Source organism: Ochotona curzoniae, unplaced genomic scaffold, assembly GCF_017591425.1.
Source record: "Ochotona curzoniae isolate NIBS_2020 unplaced genomic scaffold, NIBS_Ocur_1.0 scaffold_3835, whole genome shotgun sequence".
In the NCBI taxonomy this organism is placed as follows: Eukaryota; Metazoa; Chordata; class Mammalia; order Lagomorpha; family Ochotonidae; genus Ochotona; species Ochotona curzoniae.
This window is the reverse complement of record NW_024467114.1, coordinates 14,360,420-14,384,978: the sequence shown is the minus strand read 5'-3', so window position 1 is coordinate 14,384,978 and position 24,559 is coordinate 14,360,420.

The following is a 24,559-nucleotide window of genomic DNA, read 5'->3' as shown; positions in this document are numbered from 1 at the left end:
TGAGTAGAATGTTCAAGCCTCACACTGACAAAATGGAAACCATTAGATTTCTGTTACTGGTAGATGCCAAAGTGTGCAGTTGTTGGAAATATTTTTCACTTAAACATTCTCTTTTCTAAAGTTTCATGGTATACTAATTGCTTTAGTACTTGGATTATGATTGGAATCTAAGTCCATCACTGATGAATGTAGTACTAGAGGTCAAAAAAATTGAGATTTTCTGCCTCTTGAGTCTCGGCAGATTTTTAGAGATAGGAAGTACATTGGGTGCTGTTTTAAGATAGAGAAAATGTGGGGCAGTAAACTTAGTGGGTAATGGAATTGAAATTAGACTAGATATTGCCTATTTGAATCCGGCACAATAGCCTAGTGGCTAAATGTTCTTGCAACTGCCAGTGTCTTGCCTGGAAATCCAGCTCTGCTTGTGGCCTGGAAAGCAGTTGAGGACAGCCTAAAGCCATGGGACCCTGCACCTTCTTGGGAGACCTGGAAGAAGCTCTTGGCTTCTGATCAGCTCAGCTCTGACCACTATGGCCACTTGAGGAGTGAACCAATGGACAGAAAATCTTTGTCTCCATTTCTGTAAATCTGCTTTTCCAGTAAATAAATCTTTGATACTGCTTGTGCCGTAACTCATACCTTTTGGCCAAGTCACGTGACTCAACAGAGCATTTCTGTTGTGGCCATGCAAGATTTATATACTAAGTCATCGAAATTTGGGAACCTGGGTGGGACAGTTGTAGGTTATACTGTTGAGGAAATCAACTTGGATTGAATTACTTAAAATCATCTACCAGTCAAATGATAGTTCTTGGACTCAAAACTCTTGAATGTAGATCCAGTTACTTGATTATACTGGTAGATGTTTTTAGTTTCACAGGACACTAACATATCCTATATAGCTTCATTTGGGAGCAGGACTTCTCCACTGAGTATGTTGTAATAGGCATTTTTATCACCACATCCTGAACATTGCAATTTTGAACATCCCCATTTTTCTTAGAATCTCTAATCATAACTGTTAGTGAAAATATTTTTTCTAGTAGTGGTTCAGGCCAAAAACCTCAATCTTCATTAACTTTTTTTCCTCACCCCACACGCAGTATTTCAGTGTTACCTACTTTGTCCTTGGTCTGTTTTGTGATGTTGTAAGGATTCTGTTGACTGGGTCATTGACAGTGAACAGAGGTACATTTATTTTAAGATTTTTTTTTTAATTGGATAGGCAGATTTACAGAAGGATCTTCCATCCACTGGTTCATTCCCCAAATGGCTGCAGGGCCAGAGTTGAGCTAATTGAAGCCAGGAGCTTCTGGGTCCACCATACAGGTGCAGGGTCTCGAGGCCTTGGGCCATCCTCCACTGCCATTCCAGGCCATAAGCATGAAGCCAAATGGGATGTGAAACAACTGGGACACAGTCATATCCATCTGAATGCCAGTGCTTGTAGGTGGAGGATTAGCCATTTGAGCTATCATGCCAGCCCTGAACAAAGATTTACTAGCTCTTGATTCTGAAAGCTGAGAAGTCCAAGAGCAAGAGGTTAGCATGTGATGTGGGATCCACATCTTGGTCATCCTGTAGTAGAAGGGCATTCTCAAGAGAATGATCTTATTCGTAAGAGAAGAGCTTTCATGAGCTGACCACCTCTTACAGGTCCTTCCTCAATACAGTTCTGTATGAACTTGTGGGACCTGAAACCATAGCCTTTGAATATTCCTAAAGCAGTATTTTTGAAAACAATTCCTGCACTGTCACCTTTCTTTTAAGCCTCCAAACCACCATCATTGCACCTGGCATAAAAAGCTCATCTCCCTGTGCACACTCTCTTTACATTATGACAGCCAAAGTGATTTTCAGTGAACTTGTAAATCACAAAATGACTTTTCGATCCCTACCAATCAATGTTTCCTCATTTACTGAAAGCTAAGTACTTTTTAAAAAGATCCTATCATGCCTTGCTTCAAATGACGTTGAGACTGGACTCTGCTACTCTTTTACTCATATATTTCCACTGTGTGGGCTGTGATTTATACAGAAGCATATTCCTGCATTAAATTATGCCAGCTGTCCATCCTTCAGCTTGGGATTCTCTTCCCTGACGATAGTGTAGTTTCATGTCACACTTATGTAAGATTGTTGCCCATTCAGCTTAACTTTTTAAAATATTTATTTATTTTCATTGGAGAGTCAGATGTACAAAGAGGAGAGACAGAGGAGGATCTTCCATCTGCTGATTCACTCTCCAAGTGGCCACAACGGCTGGAGCTGAGCCAATCTGAAGCCAGAAGCCAGATCTCCCACACAGGTGCAGGGTGTGGAATCCGAAGGCTTTGGGCTGTCCTTGACTGCCTTTCCAGGCCACTAGCAGGGAGCTGGATGGGAAGTGGGACTGCCAGGATTAGAACCAGCTCCCACATAAGATCCTGGCATGTGTAAGGCGAGGACTCTAGCCAGTGGGCTACTGTTCCATGCCCTAATTCAACTTATTTTTAACTGTACAGTGCTGGAATCAGTCTAAAAGAATCACACCATACTTAAAGGTAATTTTTTTTTAAAAGACAAGTTTATACAGAAAAAAAAAAATCCCAGAAAACTGCCCCCCTACGGTCCTCGCCGGCATTCGGCAAGGCAGGAACCCTTGAATGGAGGAGCCAGGAAAAACAGCTGCACTCCTCAGAGTTAATTCACTCCAAGATGACATCTGTGTGAGAAAATTCCGTGTTTCTTTTACTCTCCAGTGTATCTTGTACACAATGTTACATCTTTAAAAACCTTTATGGAGTTGGCATGTAGTTGAGGATGACAGCTGGGCTTGACAATTTACTAGGTTCTCCACCTGTCAGGAACCAAGGACAGAGCCATGATTGGCAGTTCATACTGACATCTGTGCTTTTAAAAGTTTGTGTACCTAGTGTTCTGGAGTATACAAGAACTGATGGCATCATTGTTTCATTTATGTAGACTGGACGAGCAGTTGACACACACCCAGCTCGTTTCTTGCTCTGTAAAGAGATTAGGAGGTAAAAGAAACCCCGTCAAGTGAATAGCAGCAATCCTTGGCCTGCTCCTTGTGGTCTTTCTGACTTCCGGTGGTGGTGAAGAAAAGGGAAAGCAAAGGGGTTGACAGAACAGATGACACCCTGGCCAGTACTTTTCTTATGGGGTTTAATTAGCTTGGAGCCAAGCTAAGCCTGGTGTTTTACTGTGCACCATTCCGTGACTTCCCATAGCATCCACAGTTCTGTTTTCTTCTCAGACTAAGGATTTTCTGAACAGGATTGTTGGAGTAGAGGGGAGAAAAGGGACTTGGATGATTATTCTCACGCTAAGCGCATGCTCCCTGGAGTTTTTTTTTTTTCTCTCTTTCAGTCTTTACTCAGTGTCACCGTATCTTACTGTGCTCTCTTCAAGATGGAAGTTTCAGAGCTCAGTCCCACTACTTTTTATCTGCTTCCTCATCTTTAGCTTCAGCTCTGAACTCATTAGATTTAATATTATATCATTAACTTACTTGTTTAAAAGACCATCCCTTTGCCCCCCAAAATGTAAGCCCCCATTTGATGAATATTTTTGTCTGTTCTGTTTATTGGTATGTCCTCGGCCTGTGTCATGCTCCTAACACCTGATTGCTGCTCAGTAAATGACCACAGGACAAAATTAAGGGGCAGTTCACCTGTCTCCCGGGAAGCCACTCGCTTAAGGCGGCTATGAGTGATTGTTGCTCGGGAGCAGAGAATCAGGATTTCAGATGGCAGGGACTATTTTGCAGAAGGACTCTGAGCTGCACCCTCTCCCTACTACCTCAAAGTGATGGTTTTTAAAAATAGGTCCCATGGAGAGCAGCATGCTTACACTGGAACATTGCTATCCTGTATTTTGAAGATTGTTATTTTCTTTTTTCACAATAGCATTCTAATCAAGAAGAATGTGAATTTTAAAAAGCACCTAAAAAGCAAGGCTTGAGCATTAAGAAATTTTCTGCATAGTTCACAATATTGTTATCACTGCCCCAAACTGCCCATTTTGCTTTTCTGACCTTTTGTTTTCTTTCTAATTATAAAAGCAACGTGTACTCAACAGTAAAAATAATTTGTAGAAAGCATTTTTTATGTGTATTGAACTTTCTGTTTTGGAGAGTATGTTATAATTTCTTTCATTATTGTCTTCTCAAAACTACACAAACATTCAGCAATTTTATTATTTAATTTTTTAAAAAGATTAATTTTTATTGGAGAGGTATATCTACAAAGAGGAGATACAGAAACATCTTCCACCCATGGGTTCATTCCCCAAGTGGCCACAGCAGCCAGAGCTGGGCCGATCTGAAGCCAGGAGCTAGTAGGCTCTGCTCTGGCTCTCCCACATGGGTCCAGGGTCCCAGTGCTTTGTGCTGTCTTTGCTGCTTCCCAGCCTACAAGCTGGGAGCTAGATGGGAATTGGGGTAGTCAGGACATGAGCTGGTGCCCATATAGGAACCTAGGGCTTAAAGGGGGGATAAGCCGTTGTGCTGGTCCCAAGAATTTCATTATTTTAACAAATAACTAATGTGGAGCAATTTGAAATTAAGTTTAAATGCTAATTTAATATTTTAAATTATAGGAAACCAAATTTACAATGCAAATTAATTAAAGTACAAAATATTAAATACAATTAAAATACTAATTTGAAATTTAAAATCTGAATTATATGTATGATGCATTTACCTTTTTTTTTTTAAAGATTTATTTTATTTTTATTACAAAGTCAGATATACAGAGAGGAGGAGAGATAGAGAGGAAGATCTTCAGTCTGATGATTCACTCCCCAAGTGACTGCAACAACCGGTGCTGTGGCGATCTGAAGCCAGGAGCCAGGAACTTCCTCCAGGTCTCCCACATGGGTGCAGGATCCCAAAGCTTTGGGCCATCCTGGACTGCTTTCCCAGGCCACAAGCAGGGAGCTGGATGGGAAGTGGAGCTGCTGGGATTAGAACTGGCATCCATATGGGATGCTGGTGCATTCAAGGTGAGGACTTTAGCCAGTAGGCCACGCTGCCAGGCCTGTGATACATTTACCTTTAACATGAAGTTTAGCAGCCTTTTTTTGTTTAAGATTTATTTTCACTTGAAAGGCAGACTTACAGAAGCAAAGAGATATCTTCCATCTGCTGGTTTGTTCCCCAAGTGGTCACAACAGCCAGGGCTGAACTAATCTGAAGTCAGGAGCTAGGAGCTTCTTCTGTGTCTCCCCCATGAGCACAAGGTTCAAGGCTTTGGGCTGCTCACCATTCTTTTCCCAGGCCACAACGGGGAGCTGGATGGGAAGTGGAACAGCTGGAATATAAACTGGTGCCCATATGGGAGGCCAGCGTTTGGAAGAGGATTAGCTAGTTGAGCTATTGCGCTGTCCTCAGCACATGTATTAATATTTGCCAGTCTATCAGTTTGTCTTTTTCCTGTGAGGTGTTGGTAGAATGTGTGTTTTGTTTTGTTTTGTTTTGTTTTGTTTTGTTTCGGTGGGAACTATTACTTTCTTTAGTTACATAGAAAAAGAAGAAAGAAAAAGGTTTATGAGAGAACCACTCTGATCAAGAAATTAATAATGTTAATAGATATTTTGTGGCCCAGACTCCAATAACGTATGTATTATTTTGCTGAGTACTGATTACAACCCTAACACAGACACTTTTGTGCCTTCCTTTAAAAAAGTTATTAAAAAAAAAAGCTTTTTTTATTGGAAAGTTAGATTCACACAGAGAGGAGGCAAGACAGAGAGAAAGATCTTCCATCTACTGATTCACTCCCCAAGTGGCCGCAATGGTTGGAGCTGAGCTAATTTGAAGCCAGGAGCCAGAAACTTCTGGGTCTCCCACACGGGTGCAGGGTCCCAAGGCTCTGGGCTGCCCTCCACTGCTTTCCCAGGCCACATGGATGGGAAGTGGGGCTGCTGGTATTAGAACCAGTGGCCATATGGGATCCCTGCATGAGTAAGGCGAGGATCTTAGCCTTTAGGTTACTGTGCCTGGCCCTTCTTTTTAAAAGCTATTAAGAAATGTGAGGCATAATAGTATGTTAAAACTCAAACCTAACTAGGAAACGTGGAACCAGGAATGGAATTGAATGGATTGGACTTGAGGGTTCCTGCCCTGAACCCTGTGGACTTGCCTCACAGATTTCTGTTTGTGATGAAAGGAGATGATGGAAGGAAGGGAACCTTAGAGGGTCTGGGTGACTGAGAGGCAAGAGGAGGCAGAGAATCTGAAACAGTTTATCACCTTGCACTGCTTTTCAGAGGATGTTTCAGGAAAGTCTACCTTGCAACATTCTACTCAGAGGGGACAAGACCAACTAGGATGAGAAAACTTGCAGATCTGTTTGAGCCGGATTTTTGAATGAGGATACATGTTGATTGAGTAGTCGGAGCCCTCCATGCCTCCTTGTGCCTCTGTTATAAACAACCTAGATAGTCCCCTGACCCCGGAATGACCTGGGGGGGCTGCTTCTGGAAGCCTCTTCCCTTAGGAATTCCACCTTCTCTCAACTTGTCAAAAATAAGCAGCTGCTACTTGGGGCTGATTATTTGGTGACTCCCAGGAAAGCAAACCCTCTGGTCTACTTAGGACATTTGCAAGAACAAGCCCCAATAAAATGTTAATACTATGAAAATAAACTCTGGAATGCATTTTTTCTACTCCTTTCTTAAGAAACATCAAGAGAATCTTCTAAAAGTCCTATTATAAAACATACAAGAAAGAAAATTGCTATTTGGTAAAAGCTTATCCAAGTATCAACAATCTGATTAAATGATCTTTCACTGCAAATATCATTGGTTTCAGCAAATGGACAAGGTGCCCGCCTTTTACACCAGAGCCGTGAGTCTATGAAGTGGTGTGATTTACACGTCTCCTTAGGTTTGCGAAAGCAATGCCTGCCCAGGTAGCGTGTCATCATAATGTTCCACCCTCTCTGATTTGCATTATGATTCAGTAAATTAACATCTTGATGTGCAGGTCATCTCTCCTAGGCTAAAATGATACTGAGTTAATTCATGCCTGATATTAAAAGAATTCTTTGATAACATGTGAATGATAAGTAGCATCTGGGAAAATTCATTTCAGGTCTCTTAGTGATTTGAAAAAAAATTTTTTTTAGTCTTAAAAGGGTAGCTTGTGGGCTCCGCGTGACAGTGTAGTGGTTAAAGTGCTTGCCTTGCACACACAGGGATGCCATATGGGTACCGATTGTATTCCCGGCAGCCCCACTTCCCATCCAGCTCCCTGCTTGTGGCCTGGGAAAGCAATTGTGGACAGCCCAAAGCCTTGGGACCCTGCACCCATGTAGGAGATCCACAAGAGAATTCGGGCTCCTGGCTTTGAATTGGCTCAGCACTGGCCATTGCAGTCAACTTGGGAAGTAAATCATCAGATGGAAGATCTTCCTCTCTGTCTCTCCTCCTCTTAGTATATCTGAGTTTGCAATAAAAATAAATAAATCTTAAAAAAAAGCTAGTGGTTTTCATTAACTTGTTGGTTGCGGTCTTACTTGTCTCTGTCGCATTGTATTATGGAGCTCCTTTTCTTTCTTGAAAGTTATTGGTACCTTTTCCTTAATTTACTGTAGTTCTGGGTTTATATTCTTTCTCAATCTATTTTGCATTACTTTGACTTATTACCATGTCATAATAAATAGATGATGAAAGCATATGAATATGAGTATTTGGTAAAGGATGGTTTCCATTAATTACATTGTCCTACATTTTTAGTCTAGATAAGTATGTATGTGTGTATGTTTTGCCCAAATATTAGAATATATATGTTTTTATGCTTAGGCATAATAGTGTCAAATTAGTCTGTGTTAACTCAGTACAATTGTATTTTTGTGGTAAGAACAGATTGATACTAAGATTTCTCTTTTATTAAAGCATTGTTACATGCCACTGATCCTTTCCTTTTTAAAAAGATTTATTTAGTTTTATTCAAAAGACAGATTTATAGAGTCTGCTGGTTCACTCTACAGTGGCTGGAGCTGAGCTGCTATGAAGCCAGGATGCAAGTCTTGTCGCAGGTCTCCCACGTGGGTGTAGGGTCACAAGGCTTTGGGGCCATCCTCTGCCACTTTCCCAGGTCACAAGCAGGGAACTGAATTGGAAGTGGAACAGCCAGGACACAAACCATTGCCCAGATGGAATGCTGGCACTTGAATGGGGAGGAGTAGCCAAATGAGTCATCGTACCATCCCCTGTTTACTGAGATTTAAACCCTGGGAGTTTTTTCTTGTATTTTACTATAACATTTAAATTTATTCAAAATGTTTTTGGATATGTTATATATGCTCTTATGATATTAAAAATTGCCATTTTTAAAAGATCATGGCCCAATGTTTGCTATTTACTTGACAAAAATATTTTCATCAGAACTAATGGTACATCTGAATAAGCCTAATGAAGCTATGATTCAGCTGCTGCCTTAGGTCAAAGGGGTTAGAAGCCGAACTCTGGTAGGAAGGCACCCATCTTGGGATGTCTGGTCAGGGGAGAGAGAGAAGTGGCAGCCACTTCTAACTCACTTTTACTTGAGAAATGATATAAGGTAGGGAAGTGAGTAGCTGGGAGTGTATGTGCCTGGTAATAGTCTATTAACTTTTATTCAGGGGCACAGGCAATGGTACTTACCTTTTTTTGTTTTCAAATTGAGAGCGTACTTTACAGCCAGTCTGAAAATTGCCTTTCCTTTTACATCTTCCACCACACATGGCTTTGGAGTTAATATTTTTGATGGCTACATAATTGTATAAAACTCCTGCTTTCTATGATGTGTATCTTCAGTGCAACACTTAGGTTTTCCGTATATCCATGGAACAGGCTGCATGTCTGCTTTGCTCGTCATTGTGACCCCAGGCTATGACAATTTCTGGTGTATAATAGACCTGCAAGTAGTCATTGCCTGAATATATCGAACATAATGTGATTGCAGAGGTGTTTGAGGTATGAACACTTCCTCCATGATAGTATAATGTAATTTGTAGATGGTAGCTGAATTTTGAATGAATGTTTAGCAGTGGAAACTCAGATACTTCTAGGTTATTAAGATGGAAATAAAATGAAGTGAATGTTTATAAGCACCTAAAGGATCATATATAGAACAACAATAAAATAGCAGTTGAAGAAACCATAGTTACAGTTTGCTTACCATGTAGCTCCCTTATATGATGCTTCTAAATGGAAACCATTACCTTGAAGTGCTCTAGAAAAATTATATATATATAATGTGAGGATAAAACTCCCATTAAAAAAAACAGAATTTCACTGTGTTCATCATAAATAAATTTATGAATTTGTTTTTCAAATTGAAGCACAGTGATTATGAGCACAAAATATCCTCCTGTTGGACTTTGTAAAAGATTTTAAAATTTATTTGGAAGGCAGATTTATTGAGACACAGAGAAAGAGATTTTCCATCTTCTGATTTCACTCCCCAAATGGCTTCAGTAGCTGCAGCTGGGCAGTCTGAAGCCAGGAACCTGGGGCTTCTTCCAGTTCTGCCCCATTGGTACAGGACCCAAAGAGTTGGGCCGCCATTTGCTGCTTTTCCAGGAGCTAGATCAGAAGTGGAACAGCCAGAACTCAAACTGGTGTCCATATAGGATGCTGGAACCAAAGGCAGAGACTTAACCTATTATACTATGTTTCTGGCCCTTGGGCTTTGTTTATCACGGATAAATAAAGCAAAGGGCTTGACGGACAAGTGAGATAAGTTATACCACAGAAGATGATTACTAAATATCTATAATTAATGTTCAGGCTCAACACCAAACAAATAAAAATATTATTGGATGGTGATGGTACAAAAACAGTTTTGATTTTAGTTTCAAACTTAAGTTTCAAATAAGTAAAACTTTTATTACAAATAAATGTTGCCAGGAGAAAAAATGATAATAGTATTTGCTGCTATATCAGAATGTGGATGTAATCATAGATCATGAGCAAGTAAAACAAATAAGACATAATTTATTTCTTAGATTGTGGTGAGTACTAGTTCATGGCAAAGGAAACAGGCCTGTTTAGCTAATTTAGCATGTTTTATAAAAGCCCAAACCTAATTAAATATTCTACTAAAAAAGACATGCTTAAAAGGCCAAGAACAAAGGTTGGTGTTATAGCTTAACAAACTAATCCTCTGCCTGTTGTGCTGGCATCCCATATTGGTGCCAGTTAGCGTCCTGGCTGCTCCACTTCATTTCAGCACCCTGCTTATGACCTGGGAAAGCAGTGGCTGGTGGCTCAAGTAATGGGGGATGTGCCCACGTGGAACACAGCCCTGGCTTCTGGCTCTGGATTGGTTCAGCTCCAGCTGTTTTGGCCGTTTGGGGAATGAACCAATGGATGGAACATCTGTGTCTCTCCTTCTCTCTGCAAATCCATCTTTTGAATAAAAATAAGTAAAAAATTTTTTTAAAGCAAAGAACTTAGGAAGATGAATAGTCAGACTGTTAGGGATAAAAATGAAGCTTAAAAACTTAGAAGGATTAAATTTGTTCATGCTTCTGTAATGGGTATTGGGAGAGGGAGAGACTTGTTTTTATGTGTGAAATGCTGGGAACACGTTTTTACATTAGCAGGTAAAACACACATTGGTGTGTCGGAGTGCCTGGGTTAGCATCCCAGCTTTGCCTACTGACACCAGGTTCCCATTAATGCAACAGTGATGGCGCAAGTAACTGGGTCCCTGTCACCTACAAGGAAGACATGAAGTGTGTTCCCAGCTTCTGGCTCTGGCCCTGGCCTCACCATTAAGTACTTGATGAGTGAATCAGTGGCCAAGAGTCCTTGCTGTCTGTCTCTCAATCTTTAAAATAAAATGTAAAAATAATGTGAAAGACTATTTACTTATCTCATTTTCTATCTTTACACATGTCTTCTTATATTAGTTATTTTTCTCATTTTCATCTGGGAAAATCAAGATTCAGGGAGGTTGGCTCTGAATCTGGTGAAGCCATTTGGAGAATAAACCAGCAGATAAAGGCTCTCTCTCTCTCTCTTTCTTTTTCTGTCTCTTCTTCTCCCTCTGTAAATCTGCATCTGAAAAAAGAAAACAAAAGGGAATAAATCTTAAAAAAAATGACTCTTTGGAGAATGGGTGGAATAGGACAAAAGTAAAGGTAAGGAATCTAACTAGAAGCCACTTTTTACATTCTCGATGACTGTGTCTCTGGCAGTGGAGATGGAGATCAGAGGATAGGTTCTGATAAAATGTGGAACTTTAAAGATGGACATGGACAAGAATGCACAGGGTCAAGGTTGACTCAGCTGTAGCTTGAGCACATGAGGGTATACATGGATGTACCTGTGGATGATATTAAAAAAAAAAAGCTTGGAAATAAATAAAAATGGGAAAATTCATAACTTTACTTGCATGGGTAATTTGAATTGCTTATTAGCCACCCAATTAGGTAGAAAATGTAAACACTTGATGTGTGGGTCTGACACTTTGAAAGAAATATTGGTGATGGCATTTAAAGGTAGAGAGGTGGTTAGGGTCACTTCGGGAGAAGAGTATGTACTTGGAAGACAGGGTCCTTGGCAGCTCTGCAGCTCTCGAGCCTGGGACATTTTGTGGGGAAGGAAGAACAGGAAAGGGGACCAAGAAGGTGCCACTAGCGAGGCACAGTGTGTGACAGAAGGTAAGGAAGGAGAGCTTTTCGCGAAGGTACAGTGGTGTGGGGTGGGTAATTGTGCCTTCACAGCTGAAAAGCTCAATGAGAAAAGCACAGGAAATTATGACCAAGTATTGTAATGCACAGATCATGATGAGAATTTTGGTGGAGTGGATTGACGCATGAGAGGGAAATGAAGAAATGGAGACAGTGAATATAGATAAGGGTCTCCAGGCATAAATGAATCATATTAAACAGTAAACATCTGTGTCATAATTAAATTGCAACTTAATATATGAGCATAAATGGAAATTTACCAGTTCATTATTACATTACTTATCTCCAGATGGGAATTAATTAACAGAGGGTGATAGCATAGAACCTAGAAAATGGAGGCTAAATCTAGTATTGCTAATCCAGCAGGCTTAAAGAGGAAGGACAGTGCATCCAGAGGAAAGAATTTTTCTCAATGGGCCCAGCGGCGTGGCCTAGTGGCTAAAGTCCTCACCTTGAACATGCTGGAATCCCATATGGACGTCGGTTCTAATCCTGGCAGCTGCCCTTCTCATCTAGCTCCCTGCTCGTGGTCTGGGAAAGCAGTGGAGGAAGGCCCAAAGCCTTGGGACCCTGCACCCATATGGGAGACCTGGAGGAAGTTCCTGTCTCCCTGGCTTTGGATATGCGCAGCACTGACCTTCACAGTTACTTGGCTTTTTCATATTGCATGTATAACATGTCTAAGAAATAGACTGTTGGTTCTGGCGTGATAGCCTAGTAGCTAAATCCTTGTCTTGTAACTTCTGGGATCCCATGTAGGTGCTGATTCATGTCCCAGCTGTTCTACTTCCCACCCAGCTCCCTGCTTGTGGTCTGAGAAAGCAGTAGAGGATGGCCCAAAGATTTGGGACCCTGCACCCATGTGGGAGACCTCGAGGAGGTTCCTGGCTCCTGACTCCAAATCAGCTCAGCTCCAGCAGTTGCAGCTGCATGGGGAGTAAGCCAGTGGATGGAAGATCTTTGTCTCCTTCTCTCTGTAAATCTTACTTTCCAATAAGAATAGAATAAATCTTTTTTTGTTTTGTTTTGTTTTTTAAAAAGAGATAGTCTCTATTGTTACAAAATATGGGCTATTTGATGGTTTTCAACTTTGTTACCAAAGTACAATCAGGTCTATCTTATAGAAAACTGGAAGAAGTAGATGCTTTTTGAATTTGATATGGGCAAACAGATTATTCCAGCTGGTGGTGTGTGGTGCCAGGAAGCCAAAGGGTCATGGTGATTATTTTGGGAAGTGAAATTAAGAGCTAATAAAATCAGTTTTTACTTGAAGTAAGTATACCCTCACAGTTCTAGCCTGCAGGTCTCAGAATTGCAAAGGAGCAGTATCTTCTCCTTTGTCACTCTTCACTTTTTGAGTATGATTCTTTATTTTGGATATATTGTCTAGTTTTACTGCCCTAGGTTGTGCTTGTGGGATAATAAAATGTGTTTTTCATTCCTAGTCCTCGAGATCAATAGAAGTGGCACCCAGAGCTTTATCAGCCCTTAATGTAAAGTGCTTTGCACCAGCGCAAGATCCCGAGCTCCCAGTTTGATGATGTCACTTTTGGATCATCTCTACGGGGAGGTGGTAAGTGCATTTTGCCTCTGGAAAACAATGACTAGGCCGTCTGGTGAGATGCAGAGGCCATTACGGCAGGATTTATTACTACTGGCCAGATCTCAGTTCATTCCTTTTTTTTGGATACATGGTAGGATTGAGTCAATTTTACTTTTGGAGATCGAAGGCTCTGGGTGCCTTAGGTTGTGCAATGAAAGGTGCGTGGTGACACATTGTTGCATATCATTCCTGACAGTAGCGAGTTACTGTGTAGTGAGAGTTGTTATTTCTGGGCAATATAGCTTGATACTATCTTTGGTTTGGCAGCCCTTGATAGATTTTGAATGTCTGAATACATAAATTAAACTTATCTTTATTACAAGCTTAATTGCTTTGCCAAAAAAAGTCTAGCCTCTAGTAGACAATTAAAGCACTTCTAAAACAATCTTTCATTAATTCTGTGGGTTAGAGTGTTTGAGGTGTTAGCCAATCATTCTTGCTTATCCCTGTACGTTTTCCTACCACTGCCGGGTTTGGTGTGAGCCAAAAAAAAAAAAAAAAAAAATTCAAATAGAATTTCCATAAAAAGTTATGGAAAAGCAAATCTGATTATTTTTCTTATTATAAAAAACGTATTTTTTTTTGGTTAAAAAACAGATGGTAGCAGCAAATTCACTTCATGTATGCAGGGAATTACACACACTCCACAGCTTGTCTTGTCTGTGTATACTGTTAGTGTACATTGGTGCAAATTTTGTAGGAGACTGACTCTATAAATGCATGCAAGAAACCAAAAATGGGTTAATGACACTTGATATCATAATTTGCAATATGTAATATCAACATTGTTAATGAAGAGAAATCAACTTGATTTTTCAGGCTGGTTACAGAAAGTCATATTTTAGTCTAAAAGTTCACATGGTTCAGGTGAATTACTCAATCCTGAGCACGCTCAATGTAATAACTGTTGAAAATTTTCCAAAGTTTACTTTGCCTAAGGGGTTGGTCTTCTAAACTGAGAGGATTCAGTTAACACTCCAATTTGCTTTGCTGTGTTAACTTGTGATCTGATGCAAGTCAATGCATTTAATGCCCATGGCTGTAAGATGCCACTATCTTCACCATGCTGGCATGCGTGGGATACAGTAGTTGTGTTAGAGATCTTACTCTCTTGTTCTTAAATGCGATCATGAATCAGTCACAGTTTTACCTACAGATATAGCTTTTAAAATAATCATAATATTTTACTCCTATAAAATGTAACAATGCATTTGAATAATATAAAAATCATTAACATTAACATTCCAGTTTATTTCTTCTTTTTCTTTCTCTAGTATCAGAGTCTGTGCAATTGTTTCAAACAATGTTTAACCAGTACTAAATGTAATGGTTTGTCAAGAATTTCCCCATGCTTTTGGAACTTTTTGAAATATGATTTTAATAGTCACAATATTTACCACTAATTGCAGGACCTATTAAGATTTAAGGAACCCATGGTTGTTGGATGATTATGTTGCTTTGTGACTTTTCCATTTGAAATGTCCCTGCATCAGGACTTTAAATGGGCAGAGCTTGAGTCTTATTTTGAGTTGAATCATGAAAGTACCAGAGTTGGGAAGTAATCTATTGAATACCTGGTTATTGTTACTGGAAACATAGCTCTAACAGCACGCTCTGACTCAGGCCTGAGGCTGGGGAAGTGAAGGACAGCAGCACTGATTATGCTTTTGTTGCTTTAACTTAGTTTTCTGAATTTGTATTGCACAGAGGCAAAACAATCTTGAGTAGTTTTAATTCAGTAAAAATATGACCATATTGTTTAGAGTCCTGCCATGCTGCCAATGGCTGCTAGAGGGCAGCAGAAGCCAGGAACAGGCTGGAGAAGCACTAACCTGAGTAGACTAAAAGAGGCTCTGCCCAGGTCTGGGGAACCATCTGTTCAGGGCAGACACAAAAGCTTGGATTCCAGAAGTCTGCAATAAATTCTCTGCGGTAATTGGGCAGGTCACCAAAATAAAGGAGTAATGAGTGTGTCTCAAAGCCTTACATGCTTAGCAGCTTCTTACATCAAATATTGTGAAAGCCACAAGCCATGGGCTAGCGGGTTACCCGCTTGGAAGCGTGCATGGAGAGACAGCCAGGGCAAAGTTGAAGGAGCACGTTCCAAGGAGGCAGGAGCTCAGTACCTAGGAACCAGACATTGCAGAGGGTCATGATATCAACTGGGCAGAACCTCACGCCAGGGTCACAAGTGAGAACCACATGGATAGGGCATGAGAATCTGAGCAGTTGGAAAGCTACAAGAGATAGGGACATTTTGGTGGAACCATTTTAACTTCTGGTAGGAGAAGTAGAATTGGTCAACAGTCCCTAAGTGGGATTCTAGGTCGATCAGCCTGTTAGTTTTTTTAGTTGTAAAGGAATCACTTGTCTTTTGTGGGCTTTGGGTTTCTCATGAACAAGTTAGAAGGCGATTAGAGACTGCATGGATTCTAAGATAGCTAATGTATCTGAAATCCTTGGATTAGAAATGTGAAGTGTTTAGTTTTATCAGAGCCATCATCCAGTAACTGTGTAGGTAAATAGTCCAGTGTCACTCTTTTGCAATCACAGTCGGTTGTGGCAGTGTGGTTAGGCCGGGAGCGTTAGAGCTGCAGCAGCAGTGGAGCAGCCGGGCTGTAACCTGCGCCCCATGGCATGCAGAGGATGAGGCTGTTGAGCTACGGAATGTGCATATTCAGAACATCTAACAACTGTAAAACTACCTGAAAATAAAATCTGACCTGGTTTTTCACCCAATTTTCTTACCAAAACTTTTGAAAAATCTGAATAATTGTGAAGTGTATTCAAATTCCTTTTCCTAGAGCGGAAAGATATCATAGATATTGTCTGATATCAGTTTTTCTTCACCTTTTCACTGGCTAGGACTTTTTAAATTATTTTCTTCTGTAATAATTCAGCATTTGGAAATATTTTCTGTGTTTTCACCACAAAAGGCACTTGATTAATAATAAATAGAATTAAGAAAATTAATCTGAAGAAGTGCTACTGCCGTCCTGCGTAGCATTGTTTCAGCATGATGGGATCTTGACATGATTAATCTCAACCAAATTAGAAGGAAATTCTGTTGTGGAATGTAAACTCTCTGTGAACAATGCTAGTTCTCTCATAGTTTTGAAACATTGAAAGTAACTCTGGGATTCCTTTGGATCCTGAGGAATTATGTCCTTTGCTTGACCTTGATTAACTCAATGAACTTGCCTAAAAGTCATACTGATCTAAGTTTATCGCTCCACCTATAGTGCTGATATTCCTAATTAATTGTTAGTGTTTCTGATAATGAGTTAGTGAAATTCATACTTCTTACACAAGGTGGCCCACGGAATTGGGGTTAACTGGTGTGTTGATATTTTGTTTGCTTTTTTGTTAGATGACACTTAGCCCCTGGACAAAGCTAAGTTTAAAAGTCTTTTCAGATATTAGATGCATGGAACTAAATCTTGGATACTTTTCCATGTGGGCCATCCCCCGTTGTTTTCCCACATCATAAGCAACGAGCTGGATCAAAAGTGGAGCATCCGAGACTATAACTGGTGCCCTCATGGAATGCTAGCTCTGTAAGGCAGAAGATTAGCTTGTGAGGGCCCGGCGTGATAGCCTAGTGGTTAAAGTCCTCACCTTAAATGCACCAGGATCCCATATGGGCGCCAGTTCTAATCCCAGCGGCTCTACCTCCCATCCAGCTCCCTGCTTGTGGCCTGGGAAAGCAGAGGAGGATGGCCCAAAGCCTTGGGACCCTGCACCCATTTGGGAGACCCAGAAAGAAGCTCCTGACTCCTGGCTTCGGATTGGCGCAGCACCGGCTGTTGTGACCACTTGGGGAGTGAATCATCGGATGGAAGATGTTCCTCTCTGTCTCTCCTCTCTGTACATCTGCCTTTCCAATAACGTAAATACATCTTAAAACAAAACAAAACAAAACAAAACAAAACAAAACAAAATGATTAGCTTGTGAGCCACTGTGCTCGCCCCCCAAAGTTGTTGTTTTAAATTAAAATATGTTAATGTGCCACCACGGGTGGGTTAACACAATGACCTATTGTCAGCAAACTCAAATGCACATGGAACTATTTTGTTAACTAGTTAGCTAGCAGAGAATATGGGTAAGAAGTAAAAATTTGGAGGAGTGATGAGATGGAGGGTACTGGAATTCAGTATGCCCAAGGACAAGCCGTGACACCAAAGGGAACGCAGAGGCAGCAGCCTGGGGGTTGGAGTCAGGGACTACACAGGCTGGTGGAACAGTGACAGACTGACACAGGAAGCAATTTTTATTCACAGTTTTGATTAGGCTCAAACTGTAAGTATTATTTCTATTCCAAGGGAAGCCAGGCCTTTGGAGACGTTATTTAAAAGCCTGCTCTCAGCGTTGTTAAGCAACCCTAGACTTTGCTATTAGTACTGTTAGTATCACTTAAAAAGATCAAATTTTATGGTTTTAAAGGAATAAATGATTTAAAAATATTTTGCTCCTGTATGAAAATGTTTACTGTGCTTTATGTTTGCATCCACAGAATGTTTAGAGAAAGACATCTTTAAAAACAGAATCAATAATTTTGACCAAAAAAAAAAAAAAAAAAGTCGGATATTTCAGGAAGCAGAACATTGTACGGTTTTGTAGAGTTGTGTAGCTGAACATTTCAGGATTGTCTGGTGGCAAAATCCGGTCCTGAAGCCATTTTTTCCCTCCTCTTGAAGTGTTCAGTTCTCAAGGCAGGGTTACCTGAGCTAATGAAAATAAGCCTAAATTGAAAACACTTTAATTCTGTGGTTAATCATAATGAAGACTACTTTTGTTTTCATCAATGTTTAATCGTGATCCTAAAATGCCCATGCGCCATCTGCATACCTGCCAAGAATCACACTGAGTGGCACAGCTAACAGATAGCACTGGTTTGGGATTGCCTCGGATACTGCCTGGATTCTGTCTGTTCAAATCCCATACTGGCCACTTAGTGGCTCAGTAGGCTTGGTTCCTTTATTTTTAAGATATGCATATTGGAGAGATGTTGGCTGAAGGATATAAAACTTCAATGAAGTAGGAGGATGAAGGCAGAAAGATTAATGTACTACGCTTTTGAAATTAGAGTAGAATTACAGTAAACTGAATATTCTCATCATAAAATGTGTGGTAATGCATAGGTTAGTTAGCTTGAGTTAGCCATTTAATAATGTATATGTATTTGGAATATCATGTTGTATGCAATGAATATACGTTACTTTAGTTGGCTGAGTACTCCAGATACAATGCCTATTAAAGGAGTTGTCAGTGAGGAAGGAAAGCCGTGCCTGGCCTGGCCCTATCAGTAATTCCTTGGTCTTGGTGGTCCCTCTAGGGGGGACCAGGACTCAAGGTGTGACGACCTCTCCGAGAAGAATCAGGACACAGGGGATGCAAAGGCGAGATGAACCAGTGCACACTTTATTGAGTTTTACTGCGCAACTTTATACTAAGATTTTTGCAGGGCAAACAGGTAGGTAAAACTTACTGGTTAACTAGACAATATCATACAAACCACTCTAAAGATAGATGACAAGGAATTTGGGAAACAATCGCCAGGCTTCAGGCAGCAGTATAAGCAAACATGAGTTGCAGGAACCAATACCAGTAAACAAACAATCTAACTAGAAAAGGAACATAATGAAACTTTGTACTCAGATACGTTTAGGCCACAACACTAAAAGAAGAGGGAGAGACAGTGGGATGCCACACGTCTCCCTAGTCACGCAATCCCAGCAAGAAGTCTGCCCTCTGCAGCATTCTCAGTGTGCCAAGAGTGTGAGACTCGCTTCCTCCAGCATCTGGTGGTCTGCCTTGGGGGCAAACCCCAAGGCTGTGGTGTTGCTGGAAGAGGGCCTGACACCAGTAGACAAGTGTGAGATTCTGCTCCTGACCATAGCTAAGTTCACAGAGCATTAACATCAGAAAAGGACACCCTGTGTTTGTCATAATCAAGGGCTGAAACATATACAGTGCTTATCATGCACTTGACCTTGTTCTAAGCACTGTGTATACATTGATGTACTGTCTTAACAGTTTCGCTGTTGCTAAGGGATCTGAGGAATAGATGACCTGTTCATGCGATGCAGCTAATAAACTGGCATATAATATCCCTTTAACCATTAGTATGTTGAGAAATGAATTGGGAAATGCTCTTTTGTTCTAAGTAACAGAGATAAAAGAATTATTATTCAAGCATTTTGCCAGCATTTTTTGAGGAACTACTATAAAAAATGCTACTCAAAATATTAGAAATGCAACATTAAGTAAGAGACAAGGTTCCAACTCTTACATATTGAAGTGGGTATGGATCATAAATATTAACTACCTACCACCTCCAGATACCGGTAGTAATAAACACTGTATGACCATACAGAGTGGTTTGAAAGGGTGTGAAAGTAGTTTGAAAGCAGCTGAACTCTTAGTTTTTGCCACCTTCTTCTTTTTTAACATTCATTAATGTGAAAGGCAGAGTTAAGATATAGAGAGAAAGAGCGAGAGAGACAAATAGTCTTTTATCCCAAATGGCTGCTATGGCTGGAGCTAGGCCTGTCTGAAGCCAGGAGCTGGAAGATTCTTCCTGGTATCCCACTGTTGAATCAGGGGACCAAAGAATGGGCAATCCTCCTCTGCTTTCCCAGGCAATTAATAGGGAGCTGGATTGTAAGCGGAGCAGCCAGGACTCTGTTGCCCATATTGGATACTGGCCCTGGAGAAGGTGATTTTACCCATTTTGCCATTACACTGACCGCTGTAGCTGAATTATTGTTGAAAAATAATTGCAATGTCTTCTCTGGTAACTAAATGTGACTAATTACAATAATCAGTTTAATCTTAGTCTCTTAAGAATAACTTTACCGGGTCATCGATAAAATGTTTTTTCCATTGGAAATGTCATCAGTCTGGCTTTATGTTCCTAGAGAAGTGTTTTCCAAAGTGAGATCAATGAAGTACTAGTTCCTGGAAATTCCAATAACTGTGACATAAAAATGCTTCTGAAATTAAAAAAAAAACAGCCATTTTTTATTGCATTGGATATAATCTTTACTATGCCTATGTTTTAAGTTTTATTTTTTAAAAAACATTTCTTTCTTATAGTGATTTGTGAGATTGATGCAGTAGCCTAGCAGCTGAAGTCCTCACCTTGCACGCATCGGGATCCCATAAGGGTGCCAGTTCTAATCCCGGAGGCCCCACTTCCCATCCAGCTCCCTGCTTGTGGCCTGGGAAAGCAGTTGAGGACAGCCCAAAGCCTTGGGATCCTGCACCCATGTGGGAGACGTGAAAGAAGCTCCTGGCTCCTGCCTTTGGATCAGCGCAGCTCCATACATTGTGGCCACTTGGGGAATCATCAGATGGAAGATTTTTCTCTCTGTCTTTCTTCCTCTCTGTTCTGACTTTGCAATAAAATTAAATATTTTTTTAAAAAGCTATTTGTTCATTTTCATTTTTACTTGAAAGAGGAAGCAAAGAGAAACAAAGAAATATTGAGAAAGATCTTGCATCAGTTCTGCAGCAGGCTCCAGTACTGCAACCATTGCCAGTGCCTCCCAGTGTGCAGTTCATCAGGAAGCTGAATTAGAGTTAGAGCAAGAGACATCTGAACAAGGCACTCTCACACCAAGAGATATCTTAACATGTTGAATGCCTGTCCCGGATTTTAGCTTTTATTTGTTTATGCAGAGAAATAGATTATAGGATATACTAACTTTGTCATGGCTCCTTTTTTATATCATACCTTTTGATGGGAACCATGTGCAGTTGGAATGCATGGCTTTAGGGCTGTCATGTTACTGCAAGGCATGGGATTAGAACTATTGGATGGTACTGTTAGAAGAAATAACGGAAGTTTTGACCTTTTCTTTGATTTGGAATAATTCGTCATTAAATTTTCCTTTGCTGTGAGAATTCTGAAAAGTCAGATGTTATATCTAAGAGAAATCTATTTTATAGGCAGATACTATTCTTTAGTATTCTGAAATCTTGTCAATTCTATTTGCCAACATTTGAAATAGTGAATAGAAGATTATAGCATAAACCAGGTAATCTGACCCCCTCCTCCTTGGTTCTTATTTTATTGTTGCAAACATTTTTTCCTTTTAAGCCCATCAGTGCAACTCTTGGGTCCTAGTGAGCACTGTGTATCAATGTCATTCCTTCTCTTTATATCAATAATCAAAATAAACTACATCCTTCCATCTCTGAAATCATACACGAGGAACGAAAGAGCTGACCACAGCTTTCCCAGCAAGATGGCTTGTCTCCGTTTACTGTGAAGAATATCTCTTGTCCATCTCACAGGCAAAATATTTTTACCATTTTATTGAGTAGTTTTCTGGAGACATATTATATATGTATGTGTAGCCTATGCATATTAATATGTAGCACATTTATAATATTTATGCTCAAATATAAATGTGAAACACCCCCCTTTAATTAAAAATGTAAAAAAAAATTGGAAATGTAAAAAAAAAAATGCCATGTATTGTGGTCTAGCACGTTGGGCCTCAGCTTTGGATGCCTGCATCCTATACAGGAGTGCTAGTCGGTTGATGGCTTCAGTGCTTGGTTCACTGTCACTCATGGGTGGAAGCCAGGGTAGGGTTACTGGCTGCTGGCTGCACCTGGCCAAAGGTGTTACAGACATTTGGGAAGTGAAGCAGTAGTTTGCAGGTATTTTCTGCCTCTCTTCCTTTCTTTGCTAGTCTACTACTCATGTATGCTTACACCTCTACTATCCTGACTTTACACATTCACTTTGACAATGTTTCCGTATCAGTACATAGGGATCTGCATCAATTATAAAAGGAAAGAAGCAGAAATTCTTTAGCAGAATATTTCTGTATACATTGTTAAATTTATTAAACTCTATTCCGCTGTATGGATTACATAGTTTATTTAGCTAGTTTCAATTTTATAGATATTCACTGATTTAAAAATCATTATAAAAATAGTTACTAGTCCTGTCGCTCTGGTGAATTTTACCCCTACATTATTATTTTTATAAGTTTTTGGTTTTTAAGTTGACTTTTTATGACTTTAATAGATTTTTCACTTGCTATTTAGTTTGATTTAAAAAGTTTGCAGGTTTCCAGTGTGCTGAAATGCCTTTGAACTTGTGCTGAAAGCAGTAGGCTTACAAACATCTGATATTTCCTTTATTAAAATTCTTTGTAATTTTTATCCTTGCTGATTTTGTACATTTTTATATTCACAGCAACATGTAGCCTCTTATTCCCAACCTAAAATGATATTTTGAAAGCTTTTAAGTTCTTTATTTTTACATTTTAGACCCATTACCTTTCTGCATGCATTATTGCTCTGATGTATGATACCCATGGATATTTGCTTGACTTTTTATAAAAAACAAGTCACAGCTAATATAAATGAGCTTAGATTAGATCTGTTATGATGCGAGTTGGCGAGTGACGGTTGATGCAAGCAAGAGGGGTGATGAGTATTGTTCTTGCTGCATGATGAATTACATCATATCATACATGAAACAATGGTTTGTCCTTCAGAATATCAGAGACTTTTTAGCAAACAACCACATGGGAAATATAGTCTTTTATCATTCAGCAAAAAGTGAGAGTTACAGTAATAATGTTGAGGATTCTTTCTGAGACTCCAGGAACATTGTGGTGCTTGCACTGATAATACACCACACCTTGTACTGGGGACGTACTTTAGTGTTCTTAGACTCTGAAGTTCGATTCTTTGATGGCCTGGAAGCTACTTTGATCTCTGAGTACTTAGCTGAAAGTGACCCAGGAACTCGTTTCCATTTCTGGGAATAAACAGTTTCTAAGCAGCCTGTGTTGGACTTCATGGTCATCTGTTAAGGAGGACACAAAGCCAATTCTCACTCAAGACACATAAGATCTTAAATGAAAACAAAGCTGTTTTGTTGAACTCAAGAAAAACCTAGTTGGATGACTATATAATTGTTGAGGGATATTAAGCATCTATTAGCATAATAAAACTACACTATATCCAGGCAGACTAAGAGAACTGAGAAAGTAAGTGGAAATTTTGCCCGATTTGTTCTCACGTCTCAAGCTCCACATGATTATTTGTAGGATGTAGCAGCGTTAACAGTCATGTGGTGAACCTTCTAACAGCTCTAGATGCCATGGTGTGCTTTTAGAATTTGTAGTCTTACTGGTAATGACAACGTTGCTTACTTTCTTCTTTAACACTTTTCTTCAAAATAATGTCTTAAAATAAGAAGTGTAAGTGTTACAGCTGGCTAAGCCACTGCTTGCAAGGTCCACATAACCATATCAGAGTACTGGTTGGAGTCCTGGTTGCTTTGCTTCTGATGCAGTGTCCTGCTAATGTGCATAGGAATGCAGAAGAAGGCCCATGGACTTGGACACCTGCCACCCAAGTGGGGCACTAGGGTGACGGCGTGGCTTGCTTGTGGCTTCGGCCTGGCCCATGTGGGCAGTGAATCAGTGACTGGAAGATCTTTATCTTTTTACTTTCTTCTCTTTCTGTTACTTTGCCCTTCAAATAAAAACATAAAACATTAAAAAAAAAAACCTGACAAAATGAAGTTGGTAACTTATTAGAGTTTTTCCAAGTATGAGATTTCAAGAGATTTCCAAGGATGGGATACATTTCAAGCATGTTTAGGGAAGTTCACCAAAACACGATCTGAAGGAAAACTAAGATTTTTGAATTTTAGAACCTGTATGTTCAATATCCAATAATGTCTGAGGATGTTTCTTCATTATGCTTTTCTGTATAAAGATTTTTCTTAGAGTAATGTAATATATTGCTTGACTGATGAAACATTTCATTATACTTGGTTTTGTAGAATCACGCTGAGCAGCAAGGTTTTGTAACTTACCATTTACAAAGCACTTGATCCTTGACAAGTTTCTTAATTTCTCTAAGCCTCAAGTTTCTCAAGTGTATAGCAAGGTTATAAAAAGTCATCTCATGAAATTGTTGTGAGAAGTTAATTAAATAAAACTTTAAAAATTCTTGGTGGATTGGTTTTGTGTTCATTTGGGGCAGTTATAACCATAGTATGGCATATAATACTGGAAAATAATATTATAAATAGAATTGGAATCCTATTTTGGATTGGAATCTAATCCTATTAGAATTGGAATTCCTATTTAGGCTTAATTTTTTTTTTGAAGAAATAGTTGCACTCAATTAGGATTTAAGTCAAGTGTTTTACATTGAGGTTTTATTTTTTATTTATTTATTTAAAAATTTTTATTTTGAATTTTGTGGTACAGTTTCATATAC